The sequence below is a fragment of the Dipodomys merriami genome, unplaced genomic scaffold (assembly GCF_024711535.1).
Source record: "Dipodomys merriami isolate MVZ:Mamm:240054 unplaced genomic scaffold, mDipMer1.0.p SCAF_18, whole genome shotgun sequence".
NCBI lineage: Eukaryota > Metazoa > Chordata > Mammalia > Rodentia > Heteromyidae > Dipodomys > Dipodomys merriami.
In genome coordinates, this window is record NW_027203159.1 from 28598991 (window position 1) to 28612162 (window position 13172).

Below are 13172 nucleotides of genomic sequence, written 5' to 3' on the forward strand. Positions count from 1 at the left end.
ATTAATCATGTACTTAAAAATTTGGGATGCGTTCTCTGTATTTGTAGCTCGTAATTTACTGTAACCACTGCAACTTTCACCCATGTACTCAGTGATCACCTGTGGTAGAATGATTTTGTCAAAACTCTAGCAATAGTGTCTTAATGTCTAAAAAATGTGTTGAAAGTTCTCAGTGCATTATCAGTATGCATGCTTGAATGGAGAATACATACCCATATGAAATTTGGGTAGAACTTGGAATTTTTAATGATTTATTTGGTACTAAAAAGTAGTACATAAATGGAAGCATATTATTCACTGTTAACAAAACCATATTAATATATTTTCTGTGCAAAAGACCTTAGTATGCCTTCTGTAATCTGGAAATAACTGAGAAGGATATTCATAGAGATTGTTATAGTTACAAAAATTTTAAAAATAACAATTGTCTGATTATCCTAAAATTCTTCTTTGTTCTGTCTTGTATATGCAAAAAGAAGCTAAGTGCAACATTAGAATTAAAAGAATTAATAGATATTGTCATTATCATATTTCAAAAAGAGTTGAAGAGGTGTTAGGTAACACTAGTGTTCCCATCGATTCTATTATTTACGTCTAATATTTTCTTTCTCATTTAAATATTATTGTCATAGTGACCTATGTTGAGGTATAGTTATACAAGTTATGAGTACAATCCTTGTTGAAATTGTTACGTACTTCCTCATTTCTCTCTTTCTTTCCCATTACCCATTAACCACAATATTGTACAGATGATATCAACATATTGTCTTGTGAGTATTGCTGTTTCACATTACATTGTCATTTGTCATACAATATTATTGTCAGAGTAGTTATTGCATAAGTTCTATGATTTAGGTCTAACTTTTCACACTTTGTGTCATGGTGAACATATAAAGCTACACAGAGTTTATAAAACTTATGGAAATACATCACATTGATAAAACAAATGTGTAATAGAAGATCCTACCGACTTTAAAAAAGCAGAATGTAATGAAGAAATACAATATAAATTCACTATCTTTGGAAGTACTTTATGATTTTATGTGACTTCTGTACTTATTTGTTCATTTCCTAAGCTCTTGCACATCACACTGTAAAGTGTTCTGTGTTTTTAGATGAGAAGACTAAGAGGAATTCCCATTTGTTAGGAAATGGAAAGACTTGGAAAAAATTATATTAAGTGAAGTAAGCCAAGCCCAAAGAAACATAGGTCCCATGGTTTCCCTTATTTGCAATATCTAGTATATGTATGAGTCAAGTAGAAAAGTTCAGATAAAGTGATGTTAGGAAAATGAACCCTAAGATATTTATTCAAATGTTTATTTTTCTTTCATGCATTTGTTTCTAACGCATTTATAAGATTATTTCCTTGTTGCTTTGTATGACCCTCCCCCACAGTATAACCCCTGCTTTCACTGTATTTGATGTCGGTATAATTTGTGGAGGGGAATGGGAAAAACAAGTGGTTTAAACAAGGATACAGGTGGACCCGTTGCAACAATGAGAAGTACAAGTTGTCATGTCGAAAATGAACTTTACAACTTTGCTGGGGGGGGGAGGATTGGGTGGGCTGGTGGGGGGAGGCTGGGAAGGAATGGGAAGGCTAAGCAAAGGAGGAGGCTACAATGCTTGATAAGAAATGTACTCATTATCTTGCCCATGTAATTGTAAACCCTCTGTACAGTATTTTCACAATAAAAATATAGAAAGTTAAAATATGAAAAAAATAAAATGGAAACTGTAAAAAAGAATTATATAAATATTCAAAAAATTTTGAAGTAATATGATCCAAAATCTTCAACATCATTACAAAAGATGTGTCATGCAAAACGCTGCCCCTATGTTTAATCAGAGAATCACTTGGTTTCCATTTTAAGTGTGAACATGCAAATTTTTGTAAAATAATAACAGTCCCAGTACGTAGTGATAAGTAGGGAAAGACATAGAATGATGTAGAATTAATTTTATTTTCATAATATATTAATATCTGTAGGTGTGAATATTGCCACTGAACAGTCCAATATTACGAGTTTCTAAAGACTGATTTTTGTTAAATGCTGTTTTTAACTTACCTGTATCACCAGAACTCTAGTGAAAGGGAATATCAATATTTCTCAACTCTGTATATTTTAGAGAAATTAATAGTTATCTTAATTGCATGATAAGAAGTGAGGAGTGTAGGCACGAGTCATGTAAAAATTGATTTATTTAAAATATAATTGCAAGGAGCCAAACTGCACATATGTATGTTTGGGATAATCACATTAAAGTGAAGGAATATTGGTGTTTCCCAAATTAGTGTAACAAAAATTTTGTTTTTGCATCTGAGGCGGCATAAGTTGAAACAAGATTGTACCATGTCAAACCAAATACTTCAGAAATATGCAAAAGCGAGAATCACATGAAGAAATTGACACAAACATAGAAAGGTTTGAATATATACACATTAAAATAGTTCATCACAAAGAAGTACATCAATTTTTTAACAATATTTTAAAAAATGGAAAATAGTATTTTGGTATTTATATTTTTACAAGTTCTCTTAAGACAACTATCTAGGTTATTGTTATTCTTCTCCCCTAAAGTTTATAATTTAAGCTGCCATTTATATTCAGTACCAGTAAAATATTTGAATTATCATAGAGTCACATTAAGCAGTGTTGCCTAAGTTTATCATTTGGAAATTTTATTATATATATATATATATATATATATATATATATATATATATATATATATATATATATAATCCCCAAGCTACTGCCTTTGGGGGCTTTCTCTAGGAAATTCGGAGACAGACGGTAATTATTTCAGAATCAGCAAATGTAGTGCTGCCTCAAATTGTCGAACACTTACAATTTTGAATAAAGTTTCAGAATTAAATTTACCTTCATCTGAAATAAAAGTACCTGGTGATTTTGTATCCACTCATATAATGGTGTTCTTATTATATGAGATGCACAGAACACCTATACCTAAAGAGAAAATATATCAGTATAATTCCTATTAACTACATGAAATGTTGATGTCATTGGAGGACATCGTTAATCATTACGCATTCCCAAGAAATAAATTACTTGAAAGAATAAATAACTCAATTCAAAAAATGATACAGGTAATGTAAAATGTCACTCATTTTCCAATATTTAGTTAACACAAGATTATTTGGGGAGTTGTTGCTCATATTGTTGTTTCTCAGGTTTATTCATCATATATGCTTTCTTTTTCAGAATTCCAATGACTATTTGGTTATTAATGACAACGTAGTTTTTCACTAATTAGTTGATCATGGATACTCAGTCAGTATCTACTCTAATTGCTTTTTTCCCCATTATGGTTTCTTGTGTGCTATTTTTTTTTTTACTTTCCACTTTATTTCCCATATGATTGCCCTAGAATGTGTTTGCCGTCTGTACTCCTATTCCCAGAGTTGTTACAAGCAAAGTAGAACTGATTATTGCAGAAGATGTTTAAATGCTTTCCTGTTTTCCTCAAATCAGAGGCCATGCTAAGTCTCATCTAGGTATATATTTAGAAAATATATGACATGAAGAAAATAGAAATATTATCTCAGGGACTAGTGAATAAAATACATACTTTTTTTGGAAATCCTGTTTTAGATATGAAGATTTGCCAATATTTCTTCAGTATACATTTTGACCTTAAAACTTAGTAATATTTGCTCAATTAATCCAGTGTTATTGGTGCATAGCACATGAATGATAAGCAGCCAAATTTACAAAAATATGAAGATGACCTTTACAAATTTTTAATAAAAGTTGGTTTCAATGTATATTTTGCTAAATTTGGTAGAATATTTCTACATTATGGATTACAGTTATAATTATCACTGAAAATTCTCAGGAAGATACTTAAAATTTAGTTATAATATCATTTTGCTATGTGCCGATAATACAATTTTTCCAAAGTATAATTTGATATTTATCTGCCTACTCTAAATAACTGGAAGGAAATATTTCTAAAGAGCTTCTAGCAAAGATTAATGCTTAAATTTGTGAAACTGACAGAAAATCAGGATAGAAATTCCAGGATAGAATCCAATCAAAACTAGTAAATAGGATGTGAGAATGAACTTCTGGGGGACAACAGCTAAGCTTCAGAAAAGCTCTGAAAATGTGTAATGTTTACATCCAAGAGTAAAATGAATAACATTAATGGGTACATGGGAAAAATAACAACTGATATGGCCACATTAAGTTGTGTGTGAACGATAAGTAGACATAACAAAGATAGCAGGAAACCCTTTCATTAAATAGACATGTTATTTGCCCTGGTTATATCCACTGTATTCTCTTTGTAGGGTGCTAATTATTATGTACTGACATAATACATTTCCTTTTCAGGATCTCAGGTCCTTCATCAGCAAGTCAGTCTATGTCAAGTGAAATGCCACCTTCTGGCCCAAGATAGAAGGGAAATCTCTATTTCTGAGTACTATTATTTTCAGCATAAAATTCACTGGAATTCTGCTATATTTCAACAGAAGGGTGCGATGGTGTTTTCTTCACCTCTAACGCATGTGAACTAGCATCATAGTGTTTATGCCTATGTTGAAGTGCTTTACATCACTCTTATTTTGAATGTTTCTTTGTTGTAGGGAAATAATTATTCTCTTTCCTACAAATATTCCCAGCCAATCCTCCTTCCCCCCACAAACAACTTGATTGTAACATTTCAGCCTTTGAAACAAGGTGACTGAAGTGCAGAATGCTTTCCTCATTTATGAAATTTATGCAGCAAGGAATGAAGTACTTGCTTGGTAATAGATATAGATATAGATATGTGTATCTTAATAAAAGTATCTTTAGCTTGGAAATATTTTACACTGTGTAACATATGTAAATTATGTAAAAACCTGTGCCTTAGAATATGACATTGATGTATATGATATCATACCTGTACATAAAAAACTGTTGTCAGAAATTTAAGGATTGTGAAGGGAAAATGATATGTTCTCATATAAAGCTAAACCTCCTGTGGTTTTGTCATACTACTACTGAGTAAGAGCAAGACAGTAAATCAATCAAACAGAGAAATAAAGTGGCAGTTATTTCTTATAACTTTCCATGCCTAGAATGTATTATCTGTATTTTGTAGATCATTCTCAATAAAATCTGAAAGAAGCAAACCATTCACACAGATATTTGAAATTGTCTGAAACTGTGAAATCCTTACTGATGTGTAATTAGCCACTAGCCCTAATGACTTATTTTCCCAAATAACCTATTTTGCAATGGCATCTTCTGATACATACCAGTTAGCCTTTCGCAAATGTCATGTGCCTTGAACTCAGGGCCATTACAATATCGCTAATGTTTTTGATCTCCATATCAATATTTGTGAAGGAATGCATAAAAACAAAGCACAAAGGGTTATTTCAGGAGATATAACCTAACAAACATACATGCTGTTAGGCATGACACATAGTGTTGGGCAAGTAAAATATGAAGGGATACCATGCAAATACCCTCAGGTACAATTAAAAGCAATGTGCCATTGATCAAAGGAATAAACGTTTTCTTTCATTCATGATTAAACAGCATGCTGCTACATCCAGATCATCATGCATGTGAACAAGTTCACTGGTACTAATAGACCCAAGCATTTCAGGGTGCACATGCACAGTACTAGGTTTCCTCAATACCAATGCCACATGTGCAGTAGCAGGATAACCAGCACTGACAAAACCAAGGACCCAAGGATACGAATGCACAGTGCCAGGAGCCCACAGTACAGATGACTCTTATGCCTAAGCAGGCCTTCCCAAGCTAAGGACCCAAGGACCCCAGAGCAAAAAACCCATGTCTGCACTTCAAGTTTCAGGCCCTGAGTTCAAGGCCCAGACTATGCTTTCAATCCTCAGTCCCTGATTTCAAGGTCCTAGGCCCCATTTAAACTACCAGCCAATGAGTTCATGGGCCAGGATATGAGTTCAAGACCTAGGCAGTGAGTTAAGACCTAGGCCCAGAGTTTCAGGCCCAGCTATAAGTTCAAGCCCCAGGCAAACAGTTCAAGGTCAAACAGCAGTTTGAGGTTTGCTCTTTGAGATCAAAGTCTAATCTTTGAGTTTAAGTCACAGGCCCAGAATTTAAGGTCAAAGGCCCAAGTAAAAATGCAAAGTTGCGAGTTCATGGCTCATTCTTGATTTTAAGTTCTAAGGATTCAGTTCAAGGCCCAGGATGCAAGTTCAAAACCCAGGCCCTGAGTTTAAATCCCAAATGTTGAGTTCCTGGCCCAGAAGTTGATACTAGGGCCCATGACCTTAATGTCCAGCTCATCAGCTTAAGGCTCCAGCCCCAATTTGAGGTTCCAGTGGCCACTTCCCCACTGAGTTTAAGATTCAGGTCCTCAGTTCAAGTACCAGCCCAGGAATTCAAGGTTCAGGTTGTGTGTGTTAAGTCCAATCTGGTAGTTCAATGCCCAAGTCCAGAGTGTCAGGACCAGGCTATGAGTTCAAATACCAAGAACACTGTTCAAGGCCTGAGTGGTGAGTTCAAGGCCCAGGCCCTGAATTCAAGTCCCAGGCCCTGAGTTCAAGGTTCAATATATGAGTTCAAGTCATAAGCATTGAGATAAATACCCCAGCTATGAGTTCAAGTCCAGGGAGTTCAGATTCCATGCCAACGTTTCAAAGTCTAGGGCAGGCCAACAGTTTAAGTACCAAACCATGTGTAAAATTTCGAGGCTAAGAATTAAAGTTGCAAGCCCTTAGTTCAAGGGACAGGCATTTACTTGAATGTCCATGGCCACTGTTTAAATCCCAGTTAAGGATCCAGGTTTTGAGTTTAATGCCCAGGATGTGAGTTCCATTCCTAAGCCCCAAATTAAAGTCTGAGGCTAATCATTCAACACTCAGGGACACAGTTCAACTCCTAGGCATTGAGTTCAAGTCCCAAGCTTGAATTGAAGTCCTTTGCTGAGAGGTTAAATTCCAGGCACCAAATTCAAGTCTCAGTCTGATAGCTCAAAGCCCAGAACAAGACAGAGGCTGTAAATTCAAGTCCCAGTCACTGAGTTCAAGTCTCAGGCTCAATGGAATTCCCAGGCATGGATTTCAAAGCTCAAGTGCCATTTTTAGGCCTAGCTTGTGAGTATAGATCCTAGGCCTCATGTTGGAATCCCAGGCCCCCAGGTCCTCCTGTAGTTCAATGTCGTGAGATCAAGGCCCAAGCTGTGATTTTAAGGACTACTCTGTGCATTCAAGACCCAGGCCCAGAGTTTCAGGCCCAGACTATGAATTCAAGTTCCAGGTCCTAATTCAAGGCTGAGGCACACAGTTCATGGACCCTGTTACAAATTGAAAGGCAATGCCTTGAATTCAAGGCCTAGGACCAGAGATCAAATCCCTGGCTTTCAATTCAAGGCCCAGAACATGAGAGTAAGGCTCAGACCATGAGTTCAAATCTTAGGCCACAAAATTTAGTCTTGTTGAGTTCAAGGTACAGGAATCCACTTCAATAATCAGGACATAAGATCAAGGCCCAGGTTGTGAGATCAAGGCCCAGGCCCAGAGTTTCAGCCCCTAATATGAGTTCTATTCCCAGCCTCCAAGTTCTTGGCCCAGGTACACAGATCAGGACCTGGGTTGTGAATTCAAAGCTCAGGCTGTGAATTCAAGCTCAGAGTTCAAGATGCAGGGCAACATTTCATGAGTTCAATCCCCAGGCTATGAGTTCCACTTCCAGACTCTGAATTTAAGCCTACACCATGAGGTCTAGTCCCAGGTCCTGAGTTCAAAACCCAGGCCAATTTCATGTCCCTGGGTTTGTTAATATCCCTGTCACCATGTTCAACTTGCACACTATGAGTTTAAGACCTTGACACTGAGTACAAGGTCCTGGACCAGTTCAAATCCCAGTTTGTGATTTTAAGGCCCAGCATGTGAGTTCCAGTCCCTAGCCTGAGTTCAACCCCCAAGTTCCAAGTACAACTTCCAGGGAGAATTCATGTAGCAGGCTGCGTTAACATCCCCAGCTCCATCTTCAAATCGAACACTGTGAGTTGAGTACAAGTTCCAGGACCCCAGTTCAAGTCCTAGGTTATGAGTCCTAGGCCCAGCATGTGAGTACCAGCCTGAAGCCTGAGTTCCACTCCCAAGTTCCAAGTTCAAATTTCAGGTCCCAAGTTCAAGGCCCAGGCCCCAAATTAAATTCCAGAGTCATGACTTTAAGTCCCAGACCCTGAATTTAAATACCAGGCAGATAGTTAGAGGCCTACACCCCAAGTTCAATGCTCATGCTGCAAATTAATTCACAGGTGCTGAGTTGAGTCTGGGACCCTGAGTTCAAGGATCAGGTCAAAGTTCAAGGTTCTGGTCCTGAGTTAAAAACTAAGGTTGTGGGGCTTGGAAGGTTGCTCAGTGGTAGAGGGCCTACCTTCCATGAATGAGGCCTTGGGTTCGACAACTCAGCAGCATTTAAGCAAAAAGAAAAAAGCTAGAAGTGCACTGTGTCTCAAATGGTAGAGTGCTAGCCTTGAGCTGAAGAGCAGAGGGAGACCACCCAGGCACAGATTTTAGGCTCCACAACAGGACCCCCACCCAAAAAAAAAAAAAGAAAAAAATACTAAGGCTGGGAATTCAAGTCCCAGGTACTGAGTTCAAAGCTCAGTTCCTGAGATCAATTTCCATGCTGGAAGTTCAAGTTCTAGTCCTAAATTTAAAGCAAGGCTGAAAGTTGAAGGCCTAAGCCCCAAGTTCACTACTCAGGCTGGGGATTTATTTCCCAGACCTAAATTCAAGGCCTACGCCCAGATTCCAAGGCTTAAGGCAAAAGATTATGTCCCAGGCCCCGAGTTCAAAGTTCCGGTTACATTACAAGTCCCAGGCCCTGATTGCCAGGCCTAAGCAAAAGTTCAAAACTGAGTTTAAGTCCCATGTCCCCTCTTACCCTGTAATTCAAGCTCTAGGGCCACAGTTAAAATAACCATATTTTGAGATGAATGTCCAGGCTATGAATTCAAGAGTCAGTGTGTGAATTCAATGCCTAAAGTTGTAGTTTCATGCCCATATTATATATGTTCAAGACCCGGTCCCCAGTTCAAGGCCCAGGATCCCAATCAAAGACCAGTTTTGAATGCTAAACCAAGGCCTTGAATTTAGGCCCAGGACACGAATTCAAGTCCCAAGTCATGAGTGAAAAATTCCTCCTTCCAAATTATATTTGTAGGCTCAGGGTTCAAGGCCAAGATCTCAATTTGAATACCCATATCACAAGTTCAAGGTCCAGGGGCCCAGTTCAAATACCAGGCTATGTGCTCTAGTACCAAGCTGTGGTACTAGAGCCACGGCCAACACTTTCTGGCCAAAATACAAGTTCAAGGCCTAGGACCCCAGTTCATGTCGTAGGCACCATGTTCCAAGTCCAGGATCACAGTTCAACTCCCAGTTTAAGGCCCAGGACAAGTTTCAGACCATGCTGTGATTTCAATTTCTGGGAGATGAATTCATGACCAAGGTCCTACTTTCATCCTGAGTTCAAAGGCCAAGCAATTAGTTCAAGGCCTAGGCAATAAGTTCTGTTCTCAGAACTTTAATACAGGTCCCAACCCATGAGTTCAAGTCTCAGGACTGCAATTCAAGAACCAGTCCCTAACTTAATTGCCCAAGCCTGGTATTCAAGGTCTATTTGTTATTTCTTCTACCTAGACAGCATGATACATTCTATGGTCCATATATCCACAATTAATGAATCTTTAAGTATTATTATTTTCGTCACTTCTTAAATTCTCTATTTTTCTACTGAGAGCTATGAAAGAGTTGAACATGCTACGTTTGGTATACAAACAGCCTGAATCATTTGAGCATTAGGAAAATTCTTATGGTCATAAATGAGGCCTGGAGAACAACAATAGTAACACATCAGAAAAATAAATCTTACTGTTGCAAATTTACTAAAGCAAATTAATTAAGGTTATGTTTGAATGCTGTTTATACACAAAACTTTCATGTTCGTTCTGTTTCCATTCTGACACAAAGTTCACCATACTATTGTAAGGATAGAATTTGTCTCAAAATGACAGTGTCTATTTATTTTGATAAACAGGAATGCCAATTATCAGTATGTTTATTAGAAAGTAGTTTCAAAACAAACCATTTTCAGAACATATTCAACATATGTCAAAAACGTTCCTCTCCCTTATTTGATGTGCTTCAACGTTCTATATAACTTTTTAATTCACATCTTACATTAATATTCATATAAAGTACAAGTAAAAGGGGCTAAGATTTCTGAAAGCAACTACTTCCAAATGTAAAATAATAAGAGCAAAAGAGACAAGTTCCCAAAATGTTTTTCATATATATATATGTACATATATATATATATATGTATATGTATATATATACATATATATGTATATATAGGTGTGTGTATATCTAAATATACACACATATACATATATATTTATACAAATATTACAGTTAGTATATAACACAAAACAAAAACATTTTGATTAAAATATTTGGAAATTTCCTGGAATATAACTTTATTTATATTTAGTTGGTTAGTTTTCAGAATTTTCACTTAAAGCCTCGGTTGACAGGCTCCTCCAGAACACATGAAATTAAGTTAGGTATTATTAAAAATAGTTATTTTTCAATGATCTAAAAAGTAGAATTAACTTGTTTAGTGACATGCAGCAGGCAGTCCATTGTATATATTACTCTTCTAGTATTAGGTAGATTCCCTAGCCATAGTTTTCATAAGTACCAGTAATTTTATTTAAAAATCTCCTACCAACTGTGTTTGGGTTAATATTCAGAAAACTTTGACAGTATAAAGACTTAAGGATATTGGTAATATCAATTCCTCAATGTCTAGTGTATCTGATTAAAGTACTGGAAATATAAGTAGGTGGTATGAAACTAATAAGGAAAGGAAAATCTGGGTTTTCAAATCTCTGTGTTTGGAATTGTTTTGTGAACCTGAAGAACTGAAGAATTTAAATATTGCTATGTGTAGATCAACAGACCCTGGTTTGAAAAAAATTCAAACAAAACCATGAAGGGAGAAAAGTATTACAAAGTCATGATTTGATTTTAAATGGAGAATCAGGCAATATCCTTAAGCAAAAACAAAAACATGGACACTTAGGTACTGATAAAAGAAAGGATGGTATGGGTGGGCTTGATATCTCATGAAGAAGAGCAGGAGCCCTTTCTGAAATAGATAGAAACGACTCCCATCAAATGGCATCTGTGGAGCAAAGAAGAGATTTTGTTTCTATTGTGCTGATTTCTTCTTTGGGGGGGGCGGGGGGACCGGTTATGGGGCCTGAACCCTGGGCCTGGATGCTGTCCCTCAGGTCTTCAGCTGAGCCACAGAGCAATTTCCGGCTTTTTTCCTTTTGCTTATGTGGTGCTGAGGAATTAAACCCAGGTCCTCATGCATGCAAGGCAAGCCCTTTACCACTGAGCCACCTTCCCAGCCCTGTTTCTATTGTGATAGGAGAAATCGAGCTCATGAAAGAATCAGGATCTCCAGGCTTCCAGCCCAACAGGGGCTTCTCTCGATTCAGTCAAAGTATAAGAAAACATCCAACTTTTGATTATGCTTCCATGAAATACAATTCATTTCAACTGTATTAAAATTCAGTGCTTTGGTTTATGGATGGATTCCTCACTGTTTTTCCTGCAATCTGATCCTCATTCTAATTTCTTCTACTAAGCCAGTGCTCTTTTCTCTCTCTCCACTGTGTAGGCTATTGAATTGTAGGATAATGCATAGAAGATATTTTGTTAACACCATTTTAATTTGGTCACTACATTTTCACATTCCTTCAACACACATATCTAGATTTTGTTATTCTTCCCTCCTATTCTCTTCCCTCCCACTCTCACGAAATGTGCTTGCCTTTTGGATTTCTCTCTCAAGAGTCAATACAAGCTTGGTAGGACAGATTATTGCAGAAGATGTTATATACTTTCCTGTTTTCCACAAAATAAGGGCATTACTATGTCTCTTCTAGGCCCATGTTTAGAAATTATGTTGACATGAAAAACTAGAAATATTATCTCAGTACATAATACCAATGAATAACTACTACATTCATTTGAAGTCTTGTTTTAGATATGATTTCTCAATATTATTCAATACATATTTTGAACTTTATTTTTAGTAATCTTCATGGAATTAATCCTGTGCTATTAATTGTTCCATAGCATATGAAGGATAAGAAGCCATATTCAAGTAAGTATTCAGATAATGAACCCTAAGAGATGTATTTAAATGCTTTTTTCTTTCATGCATTTGTTTCTAACGCATATATAAGATTATTTCTTTGTTGCTTTGTATGGCCCTCCCCCACAGTATAACTCCTGCTTTTACTGTATTTGATGTCGGTATAATTTGTGGAGGGAAAAGGGAAAAACAAGTCGTTTAAATAAGAATACAGGTGGACCGGTTGCAACAATGAGAAGTACAAGTTGTCATGTCGAAAACAAACTTTACAACTTTGGTGGGGGGGAGGATTAGGTAGGGGGATGAGGGGAGGCTGGGAAGGGATGGGAAGGGGAAACAAAGGAAGAGGCTACAATTCTGGATAAGAAATGTACTCATTATCTTGCCCATGTAATTGTAACCCCTCTGTACAGTATTTTTACAATAAAAATATTAATAAAATTATATTTAAAATGTATATTTTGTTTAGTGAATTTCATAGAACCTGTCTACATGGTGGATCACACTGTGAGTTATGCTGGGAAATTCTCAGGAAGCGAATGAAAAATGTATAGTCATAAAAGTTTATGTGCCTAGCTAATATCATTTTTTGAAAGAATATTTTGACACCTATTTGCCTGTTATTAACAACTGTGAGGATTATGGTAAAGAGCTTCCTAGCAAAGATATAGGTTTAAATTTAGGTAGTTGATGGAATATGGACCAGATATTTATTTATTTTTATTTTTATTTTTATTTTTTTCAATTGTGAAAATATAGTAGAGTGATTAAAATTACATGGACAAGGTAATTAATGCATTTCTTATCAAGCATTGTTGGCTCCTCATTTGTTTACCTTTCCATCTCTTCCCAGCTCCACTTCCCCCTGAACCTGCCCTCTTCCCACACACCCCCCAAGCCAAAGTTGTAAAGGTCATTTTCAACATTTCATCTTGTACATCTCATTGTTGCAATTGGTCTACCTGTATCCCT